This window comes from Pteronotus mesoamericanus, unplaced genomic scaffold (genome assembly GCF_021234165.1).
Source record: "Pteronotus mesoamericanus isolate MK-2021 breed Mesoamerican mustached bat unplaced genomic scaffold, CSHL_Meso_final contig_78, whole genome shotgun sequence".
In the NCBI taxonomy this organism is placed as follows: Eukaryota; Metazoa; Chordata; class Mammalia; order Chiroptera; family Mormoopidae; genus Pteronotus; species Pteronotus mesoamericanus.
Window position 1 is genome coordinate 25,954,138 of NW_026555258.1, and position 10,776 is coordinate 25,964,913.

At 40.8% G+C, this 10,776-nt stretch overlaps 1 pseudogene; it reads left to right on the forward strand.

Annotated features, from left to right (window-relative positions):
- Positions 1 to 3,611: 3,611 nt before the first annotated feature.
- LOC129079123 (60S ribosomal protein L23-like) lies at positions 3,612 to 10,561 on the forward strand (annotated as a pseudogene).
- The last annotated feature ends 215 nt before the right edge of the window (positions 10,562 to 10,776 follow it).

Genomic DNA, 10,776 nt, shown 5'->3' on the forward strand with positions numbered 1-10,776 from the left:
GCTGCTGGTCTCTCAGAACTGAGGCAGAAGGTCCCCTGGCTAATGTCTAAGCTTGCAATAATTTTTGACCCTCTTAAACCTCTCCAGTCCCATTTTATAACAATCACCACCCCCTGCCCATGCCCAGCCTTCCTGTACTTTGGCTAGTCACTGAGTTTGTGCAACATGCCAAGGTATTTCTCACATCCGGGCCCTCTTACATGTGCTTCCTTGAGTACTCTTCCCGCCTCCATATTTGCCTAGCAAATCCTCCTAGTACCTCCTTCAGGCTTGCAGTTAAACACTGCTTTCCATGGGAAAGTTTTCTTCACTGCCTGACTGGTTCCAATCTCTCTATTATACAATGTCATCATCCTCCTTAATAATATTTATTGTATAATTTGTTTATCTATTCCTTTTCTAAATTGTCAGGCAGCTTTGCTCCATGTGCCCGGGGCCATATTTACCTCACTTAGCCCTGTAACCTTTGCACCTTGCACAGTACCCAACATGTAGGAGGTGCAAAGATGTTGACACTAACAATGAGCTTAATGTGCTCAGCTCCATTGCTCCATATCACACTTGCCTTGGGTTAGTTCCTTAGATCCTGGCCCAGTCCTAATCTAGGCCTTGGGTCAATCCTTTCTACATCTTGCGTGAACTCAATAATATAGTACTAATGTAGGTCTTGGGTCAGTCTCTTCTGCTTACTCCATCCAGGTAAGACCCACTGTACCTTGGACCCAAACAACAATGAAAAATAAAGTGTTAGGAAAGCCTAGAAATCAAAATGTAAATTGGAAAGTATTTCAAAATGTAAAATTGAAAGGGGGAAATTATTCCACTGAAATCTACCTCTGGGTCTTTTTGATTGTTTAAAAAAAAGAAGTTTGGATTGCTGCTTTAAAAGCTGTGTTCCTTAATTAAATATAACAAAAGCTAAAGTCAAGTCGGGATGGGGGAGTCAAAGTCTACTTAAAAGTAAGCTTTTCCTGTTTGAGACTAATCTTTTCAAAACAACACACAGCACAAGGATGCTGCTGAACACAAAGGCCAGCAGATGGTCTGATGCTGGGAAGAAAGCAAAGAGCATGCTATTCACTCACTGGCTGATGGGAAGAGGTACCTGAGATCATCCTATGGGCCACCACCAGAAGTGCTTAATAGGAAAAGACATGCCCAGACAGGCAGAGCATTGTCCTTTTTTTTTTTTTTTTTAAATTGTTGATATTGGTTACCCCTAATTTTCCACCAGAGAAAAAAAGGCCACAGCTGGAAGAAGTAACAGGACACAAAGAGCTTTTCTTAATTGAAACATAGTTAATGTTTCCTTCAATAAAATCAAAGGCTGGAAGGACATGAGGTTTTGGTGCTCAGTTAAACTGAAACCTTGATGCCCTGAAGCAAGAACAATACACAGGACACAGAACACAAGGACACACATGCAAACACCTGCTCCAGAAGTGCACAGACACCAGGTAAGTTTCAGGGAAAGTTGTGCACAGCTTCAAGTCTGGGGAGAAAATAAGCAGAGAATATGCTGCAATTGCTCTCAACTGAAAAGCAGTGAATGTGGCTCTTAAACATACCTGAGTATTTGCATTCTCTTGCATCTGACTCTGGTTATAAAATTTCAAATATAATTTCCAAAGCGACTGCAGTTAACAACAACCTTTACAATGATGTTGTCATCATGATTTATGTTGTAGCACTGAGTAGATTAAAGGTAAAAATTCTCTTCATTTCCTTTGGCTTACAGAATGTCAGACAGGTGGTGGTAGGTGACTACTGGAGTCAAGGAGACTTATTAGGGGCCACTATCATCTAGGTGAGAAGTGATTAGAACCTCATAGGAGCCGGCTTCAATCCAGTTTTCATATTTTTAAGACATGCAGAGAGGAGAGATAGGTAAGAGCCCCTGATTGAAACGGACCCTTCTGACACAGGCTAGAAAGGGAATTTATCTTAAGGTCATAGGGGCCAGACTGCCTTTTCAGACTCCCTAGTCATTGGTTCTTCTACATTTCCCTTTGAATTCTCCTCTGGTTCTCATTTCCAGGGCCACAGTTTCTAACGACCCAAAAGATTAGATGACTAATTAAGTGGAAAGGATAAAAAAACCACACATAAAAAACACACACACAAAAGATCAATCAAGGGTGAGAAATTGCTGGAAAAGAGAGAAAACACACCCATAGAGTAGAATTCTAAAAAAAAAGTACAGGGAAGTCCTTTAGAGGGTGGTGGTTCCAGGATATTAGACAGCCTTTTATGGCCTTGCCTGCAGGGATGTATTTCACAAGCTGTTCTGCGCAGTGGGGAGGCTGTGATACTGTTGTTCTGCCAGGCAAGGCTGCACTTTCCAATTTAAAGCTAAGCTGCCCAGGAGCCAAGCTGTTTGTTTTTTAGAAGAGAAGAGAACAGAACAGAAGAGAACAGAAGAGAAAAGGAGAGAAGAGGATTCATGAGTTGAGATACCAGTCTATTCTCATGTCAACTCTGGAACAGAGTGGGTTTGTTTTTGTCATTAGATCCTTGGTCCTTGAGGAATCACTGCCAGGAAGTCCCTGTACCCTCATGACAGGCTAATTAATTAACTCCGTTGGGTGCTGTTGGGGTCTCACAAGAGACAGGGAAAAGAAGTGAGAGAAATTCCCTTTCTCCATGAAAGGCTTCAGTGAAGAGCTCTGACAACACTGGCGCCAGCCTGGCTTTGCCTGCACTTCTGTGCGATCAGGGGAGGATCACGTATCTTCTGTGATGGAGGCAACCTTAGAATTTCAAATGAGTATAATAATAATGGCAACATTGCCCACTCATCTCTTTTGATAAACATGTCTTGAGGCCTTACTATTCCATGCCAGGCTTTATACAAAGTTATAGCTTTATAGTTATAGTTTTTACATTTAACATAGCACTTCTTGAATTAATTTGCATATGGTATGGAAATATGTTGATTGTTCTCTTTAATACTGCAACCCACTTCCCTCATCTAGCATTCCTGATCTTACCCTACAACTTTCTCTTTTATCTATACCACTTGTGATCCAACGTACTTTATAATTCATTAGGTTTATTTTATTATCTTTCTCTAGCTGCCAGAATGTAAGTTTCACAACTCTTGACTTCTTTTGTTCACCAACTGTACCTCTTGGAAAGATGATGTTAAACAAATAATTACAGATGAGATAAAAACAATGTCTCTCTGAGTCCTGTAATGGGATAACCCGTAAACAGTCTAGAGATCCAGGAGAATCTCCTGTGAATAAGCGATCTATGGGCACATAGGGGTTAAGAGGGTGGTGGGGACTGAATCACTGACAAAGGGAATAGCACATGGGAAGTACCTGAAATAAGACAAAGCATGGCCACAAGGCTGAAATGTGAACAGCAATGGCAATGGACATAAAATGAGGCTCGAGAAGAAATGACCCAGGTGAGAGAGGGCCAGGTAGGTCATGTTAAAAAGTTTTAGTTCTCTAAGAATATTAGTGAACAATTGAAAGGTTTTAAAGAAGAAAACTTCTAGGCCCTGATTTGCTTTTACAAAGAATGATTCAGGATACAGAGAGTGGCTTGAAACAGTGGGACAAAAATAGACACGGTCCTTTGTGTCCCTTTCCAAGTTCAGGATGTCAAAGCAAGGACATGGTGTGTCCTCTGGTGTGAAATTCCAGATTTCCCTGGATCTTCAGATAGGAGCCATGATCAAATGTGCCAACAACACAGGACCCAAAAATCTGTTTATCGCCTCTGTGATGGGGAGCAAGGGACAACTGAATAGACTTCCTGCTGTTTGTGTCAGTGATGTGGTGATGGCCACGCCCAAAAGGCACCCCCAAGCTCAAAAAGAAGGTACATCCAGTGGTGGTAATTTGACAACAAAAGTCATACCAGGGAAAAGACAACATGTTTCTTTATTTTGAAGATAATGTGGGCATTAAAATAAACAATAAAGGTGGAATGACAGGTTCTGCCATCTCAGGACCAGATGCCAAGGAGTATGCAGATTTGTGGCCCAGGATTGCATCCAACACTGGTAGCATCGCATGGTACACTAGTGTATTTGTAAAACACATTCACACATGCACACATACATTAAAAGTTTTATACACCTTCTACTCGTACCCCCCCCTCAAAAAAAAGAATATGGTGAGGTGGCTAGTTTAAGGGTCCTATGATCATCTAGACAAGAGGATAAGGTGGCTTGGGGTAAGGATAAGGCAGCAGAGAGAGATAATGAGTGAATCCAAGAGATAATTAGAAAAGGCCCTGGCTGAGTGGATCAGCTGGTTAGAGCATCATCCCAATATGCCAAGATTGTGGGTTTGATCCTCGGTCAGGGCACATACAAGAATCAACCAATAAATGGATAAATAAGTGGAACAACAAACCGATGTTTTTCTCTCTCTAAAAATAGGGGAGGGGGGGAGGAAATAATCAGAAGAGAAAAATAAGATTTAGTAGCTGATTAAAGTGGGAGTGGCAGGAATGTTAAAATGACTTTTCTTATTTGTTTAAATCCCTCAAACGAAAGCATAGATCTTTTGTGTGTGCGGTGTGCATGTCCTCTCTAGTAGTGATGAGGTGGTAAAAGCTTTCTGTTTACTGTGTTAAATCAGTGCAGCCTCCTGTTCACTTGTTCCTCTTGAATCCCAACTGCACCCTTTCAGCACCAGCTTCCTCTGGCCCAGAATCCAGCACAGTTTGAAATGGACTATTCTTGCAAATCAACTCATGGTACCATCTTTTCAAGTAGTACCATGCTTAAAGAAAAACAAACAAACAAAAAATCAATACCTTATTGTAAACATAGTCCCCTGATAAGTTGAGGTCCCTAAATACATATGAATGCCTTTCCTTATTTCCTTTTCAGCTTTCCAAGCTCCACATTCCCTAAAAGGCACAGTTCAGTATCGGCCTCTGCCAGGAAGCCTTCTTAGTTCAGTCGGTCATTCACTTACAATAATCATGCTTCAGTCTGCCAATAACCACACAGCTTACTAGCTGAGCCATTGATGTGGTGTTTAATCACAGGCAACCTGAGGACATTGATGACAGGATGAGGTAAAGCACTGTCTTAGCCTCTTTCTAGGCTATGCTTTTCCTTTTGCACTCTCATTTTATCTTTCAGCCCAACTCCATAGTTCTTGGTTCACTTTCCATGGGTGCGTGTGTTATCTTTCCTTCCAGATGGTAGGCTGCAAGGCTGAGCTGACTTGTAAGTCTTTGTGTCTCTCCAAGCATCCAGCACAGTGCTAAATGACAACACTGGTGAATAGTTACGGTTGTTCCAAGGAGAACGGTGAAAGAAGTGATTAAAGTTTGTCTTAGCTCCAACACCCTCTCCTTGCCCTTCACCTTGGCAATAGTGTCCTTTCTCTCCATACTGTGTTAGCTTGTAACCTACAGACTGAAAACGGGCCAGGTTGGGCAACAACCTAGGCAGCAGCCTGATGTCCTGGAACGCCACCAGAATGGCAGGGTTTCCTCCGTGCATCAGCCACAACCCTCATCACAGGAGTAAGTGTAACTTCGCATCTCCATGAAAAAGTCCCCCTTCAATGGGCTTGAGCACTGGTTTTAGGTCTGACAGGTATGGATCTGGACCCAGGTCACAACAAGTACATTAGTTAGATTAAGTCCCTGTGCCTTGCTGGGTTTCTGTCTATTCCTTTGGCTTGTTGTGGTTGTACTAGGGTCATTGTTGCAAGGGGTAAATTACACAATGTGCATAGTGTTTAGCACATGCCAGGTGTTCTGTAAAATTTTGTTGAATAAAAGTTCTTTTTTAAAAAAATGATGATTGATTTTAGAGAGAAAGAAGAAGGAGAGAGAGAAAGAGTGAGAGAGGGACATCAGTTTGTTGTTCCACTTGTTTATGCATTCATCGTCTGCTTCTTATACGTGCCCTGACTGGGGACTGAACCTGAAACCTTGGAGTATCAGGAGGACACTCTAACTGACTGAGCTACCCAGCCAGGGCCTGGAGGTTCCTTATGTTCAGCACTTACAGTTCAGTTTCTACTTTTCCCTGCAGGGCCAGACACCACCAGTAAGGGAAACACTACGGTACAATTCCTCTTAATAAGAAGGGACTGCTTTTAAAGAACATTAGCAAAACTTATTAAACATCCCTTATTCACCAAGGTAGAAAGATTATTAATTATTGAACATTGGTTAATTCCCAGGACACCTAATTTGTTCACATTAATTTTCAGAAATGCTTCAGATTTGGATGTGAGTTAATTTCACGATTTTTTTTTTTTCTGCTCACAAGAGAAGCCACAAAGCAATCAAGCAGGTCAGGTGCAGGCTACATCTCAGCCAGCAGGGCTTTATAAGGAGGAAATTCATTCTTGAGATTGAAAGAGAAATGTGGATAATGAGATAAGGGGAGCGATGAATGAAAAAGAAAAAAAAAATGAAATGTGGGTTCTGTCTGAAGCTTTTAATTGACCACATTCTCCACAACACAGAGCAAACCCATCTGGGCAACACAAAAATGAAAACAGTGTGTAGAGCTCAGGGATCGGTCAAGGCCTGCAGAGTGATAGGTCAAGCCCCAAAGATTTTTAGAAGCTCCCCCAAAACAAGAATCAGAAGTAATAGTGAGGTTGATGCTAGAATGACCTAAACTTAAAAACTAATGTATCCAATTTCCTCGAGCTCAGCACATCATGCTGAGACAGCTTCGCCACAACAGCTCTGAAACAGGGAGAGAATGCTGCAGAGACATGCACTGATGCTGCTGGCGCTAAACTCCCAAGTTCTTCCCTCAGTAAATAAAGCCAGTCACAAACTCATTTGCTTTGGTCTTGGGAAGCCAGGTAATTTTGTCACTGATTGGTGGATGAGCCCATGCGATCTCTAGCCAAAGCATTTTATTTAAGGCCTTTATAGTAAGCCAATCTGAGTATAATTCAAACTCTTGCATCAATTTTATGTTGAGAGCAAGGCAAGGTGGGAGCTGTTCTTGCTGTTCAGGGTGGAGATAAAACACTGCCAGGCTGTGTTTAATCGTGCAGACATACCTGGTTGAAAAGTGACAGTTGCAGCAACAGAGAGATTGTTTCCTGGAGACCCAGGGCCCTAGGGTATAGTATGCCTCATTACTTCTCCATTACAGAAAATTCTGGATATTCTTTTATCCTCATTTTACAGTTGTGGGTACTGAGGCCCAGGTTATTAAGCAACTTGCCTCAGGTGGTTACCAGGCTAAAAGTATTGAAGCTAGAACATAAACTAGACCTACTGGGCTCTGAACTCCACTGAGTAACACTCCATCATGCTAGCTCCTCACTCTCCATGATGGTGACCCAGGATAGCCAAGCTACTGATATTTGGGGATAAGAAATAGTAAAATATTTACCCTAAGTGAATGTTATGAATCAAATACCCATAACAAGAGAGTCTCGGGGTAGGAAACCATCCCATGAGTCCAAGGCCTTGTCCTCTAGTTAGAATTTCAGAAGAGGACTTTTATACAGTTTGAAATAAAGTAATGCCTTTCCAGAAACACAAAAAATCTTAGTGTTTAGGGAAATACCCTTACAAGGCACTATTTCCTCCTCCTTTTAATAAATAACATACATATTTTGAATGCCCGCCATGTGCTAGGCTGTGCTAGGTACTCCAGCATTGCCTTAAGCATCCCCACAATAATCATAAAAAGGCAGGCACTACTATTAACATCCCCATTTTACAGGTAAGAAAACTGAGATTTAGAATGGTTGCACAACTTGTCCTAAGTCACCCAAGAAGTAACCCTTAGTACAATACAAACCCGGTGGATTAATGCGGTCTTCAAGGCATGTGGAGACACACTCAAATAGAGGAATAAACCTAATGAGTTCCTACTATTCTCGGGCTTGACATCAGGAAATAGTTGTGCTTATTTGCAAGTTATTGAAGAGATATCCAATCCAATAACCCAATACTTTCTTTGGTTTAAGACATGTCCAACTTCTCTTTGGTTTCCTAGAGTCAGAGCATCTAGGGGAAACTGAGGAAACAAGCTAACTACCACGTGTTGAGCCTCTATTTGAACATCTGCAGGGAACGGAAATACTCTTACAGCTTGTTTAGGAGCAGCTCTGATGGTCAGAAAATCATACTTATATTCAGCTGATGATGCAATTCAGTTAGGAACCTCCCACTTGTATCTCTTGTAGGTCAAAAAATCATGACATTATCAAAAGCAAAGAGGTTTAATGCTGTTCATTGAAGCACAAGTGATCTTGAAGAAAATTGAGAGATACGTTTTCAAGGACAGCTTTAATAGCTAAAGGAGAATAATGGTTTATAGCCGGTCAACCATTCAGCTACAGACAACTTGTCACACTAAAGTGGTTAAATTTTTTTTAAACATTTCAATGACATTTGAATGCACATAGAAGTTAGAGTGAAGGAAGCTAAAGACTTTTTTTCTTTTAGAAATCAAATCTGCATCTAACTTGAAATTCTTTCCAGTCCTATGATTTCTACATAAATATTTATGGAATCCTCATGGCTAATTAGATTATAAGCCTTTTATCCAGGAATTTGTCCAAATTTATGCTCTCCATGAAACTTGAGCTCTTTGCTGATCTTGGTTTAGTCCATATTAAATAAGCACTTGTTTTAATAGCCTTAAAGGCTACATTTTAAATTCTCACATTTGTTATGCATATTACATCATGAAATTTATAATCCTTATTTTGGGACAAAAGTTTGAAGAATCAAATCCTATGATAACGTGGGTTTCTTGTGTGAAAGCTTTCATTTTGATCCAAGAGCAATAACATACCAAATGTCCCCCAAAACAGAGCAAAAAGAACAAATGACTGCTTCATATCATTAGCCAGGCAGCCTTTTATGTAGATGTCTTCATGTGGTCCCCACGACCACCCTTAACAATCCTATTTAACTGTGAAAGAAACTAAGGAGTGGAAAGTCGAGGTAGCCTGTTCAGTGTCACACAGCAACTAAACAAAACTACTTGTTAGCCAGGTCCTCAGATACACCACCACCCTGTTCAGTTTCAGAGGGAGGCCAGCTCACGACTACCCAGAGAAGGATAAACCACTCTCTTTTTCCTAACCCATTTCTAGAAGCAACAAGGTCTTTTCAGGCTCACACATTAGGAACCCAGTAGGTACCAGGAGGCCTTTTCATCTACACGCAGCATCCTCACTCCAACTTTTTATCCCCTAAGGTAAAGCTATTACCACCACAAAATCTTTGCAGGGACAGAAAGACCTACATTTTGTTCTGGTACCATCCTGTCCTAACAAGCAAAATAATTCCTCTTTATGGAAGAATCTTAAATTACAGTTTCCAGGGTCTGGCTCTCAGGGTGTAGGTTACTGGAAATTGAGGTGCAGAGCTCAATTATCTGCTTAGAACATGATGGCTGTTCATTTTAACCTGCTCAGTCCCTGCAAAAGCCCTCTTTCTATCGGTATGTGTTTCCTGTGACTTGGAAGTGGTCACTTTATCATCCTCACCTCTCTGGAGTCCTTGTTCTTTTGCACTGTAGCTCCAACTTTTCACTCTTCCCATTTTTCTCTCTTTTAGCTTTTCTCTTTTGTTCCACAAACCATTATTTCATCATACAAACTTTAAAATACATAAAGCAATCTATGTGTTGAGTTTAATAGGTCAGATGAAACTACAAGCTTATGACCCCACCAGCAGTCTCCATTTCATCTCTCCTCAGCTCTGTGTCCTACTGTTTAGAGGCAATCACTCCGAAATATTTTAGTGCTTTCTTCTTATATGTAGTAACCAGATTCACACATTAAAAGGGAAAAAAAGTGATTAGTATCATTATGGAGAGGGAAAGTCACTTCCAGTTTGATCAAAATTCTAGAGAAGAAAGGCCAGAAAAAATTTGCATTACTGTAGCCTAAATGATCCCTCAAAATTTTCACACCAAGACAACTCAAAATAAGGTAAATTTGTGATCGATGCCTGTAGTTAAGTCTCTACAATAAGAGGGTCCAATTATTCTGAAGGATATGACTTATCTTAAGACTGAATTCCATGTGTGGGGGGGAGGAGGAGTTTGCACCTTTAATTTCACTCCTTAGAGCTAGACTACCTGATTGATGATTTTTAATTTCTACGTTTTTAGTCACATAAACTTGATTTTTCACAGTGAAATATCATTTCCAGGTATTCCTGAAAGATCAGTTATGAGAAATCAAATAAGGTTTTCTATTTCTATTGAAAATGGAGTCAGGCATCATTAAGAGGATCGATTATATACCTAAGATGAGAAAAAAGATCTTTGTCTTATAGATTCCTATTTAGACACACTTTTAACCCTTAAAATCAAGGATATATGACAAAGATATGAACTAAACTTAGCATACGTACACCTATTCCCTGAAACGTAATGAGAGTCCATTCAATCCCACACTTCTATTCCCTCTTCCAAGCAATAGAGAAGCTGTTGGTGCCTGCACATATCCCTTGAGCCTCACTATTTCATTTAATCTGGCCAAACTCCCGATTCTGCAGTTTCTACATCTCTTTGCCTGGGGATTCTTCGTCTGAAGCAGAGGATAATGGTTTAGCTACCTGCAATGCAGGCTGAAAGTGCCTGAAAGTTAAACATTCTTGGGCCCAGACCTTTTTATCTTACTTTGCCTGAAGGACTTCCTGTGGTGGATTGGACCTTTGCCATAATGTTATTTATAACTGGATATCCTTTCTATCAGCCTTCCATTTGGTTGTTTGGAATGGAGTATCTGAGTGGAGCCCCCAGATACTCTGGTCATCATCCAGGTTTGAGAACCACTGCTTAGTTTC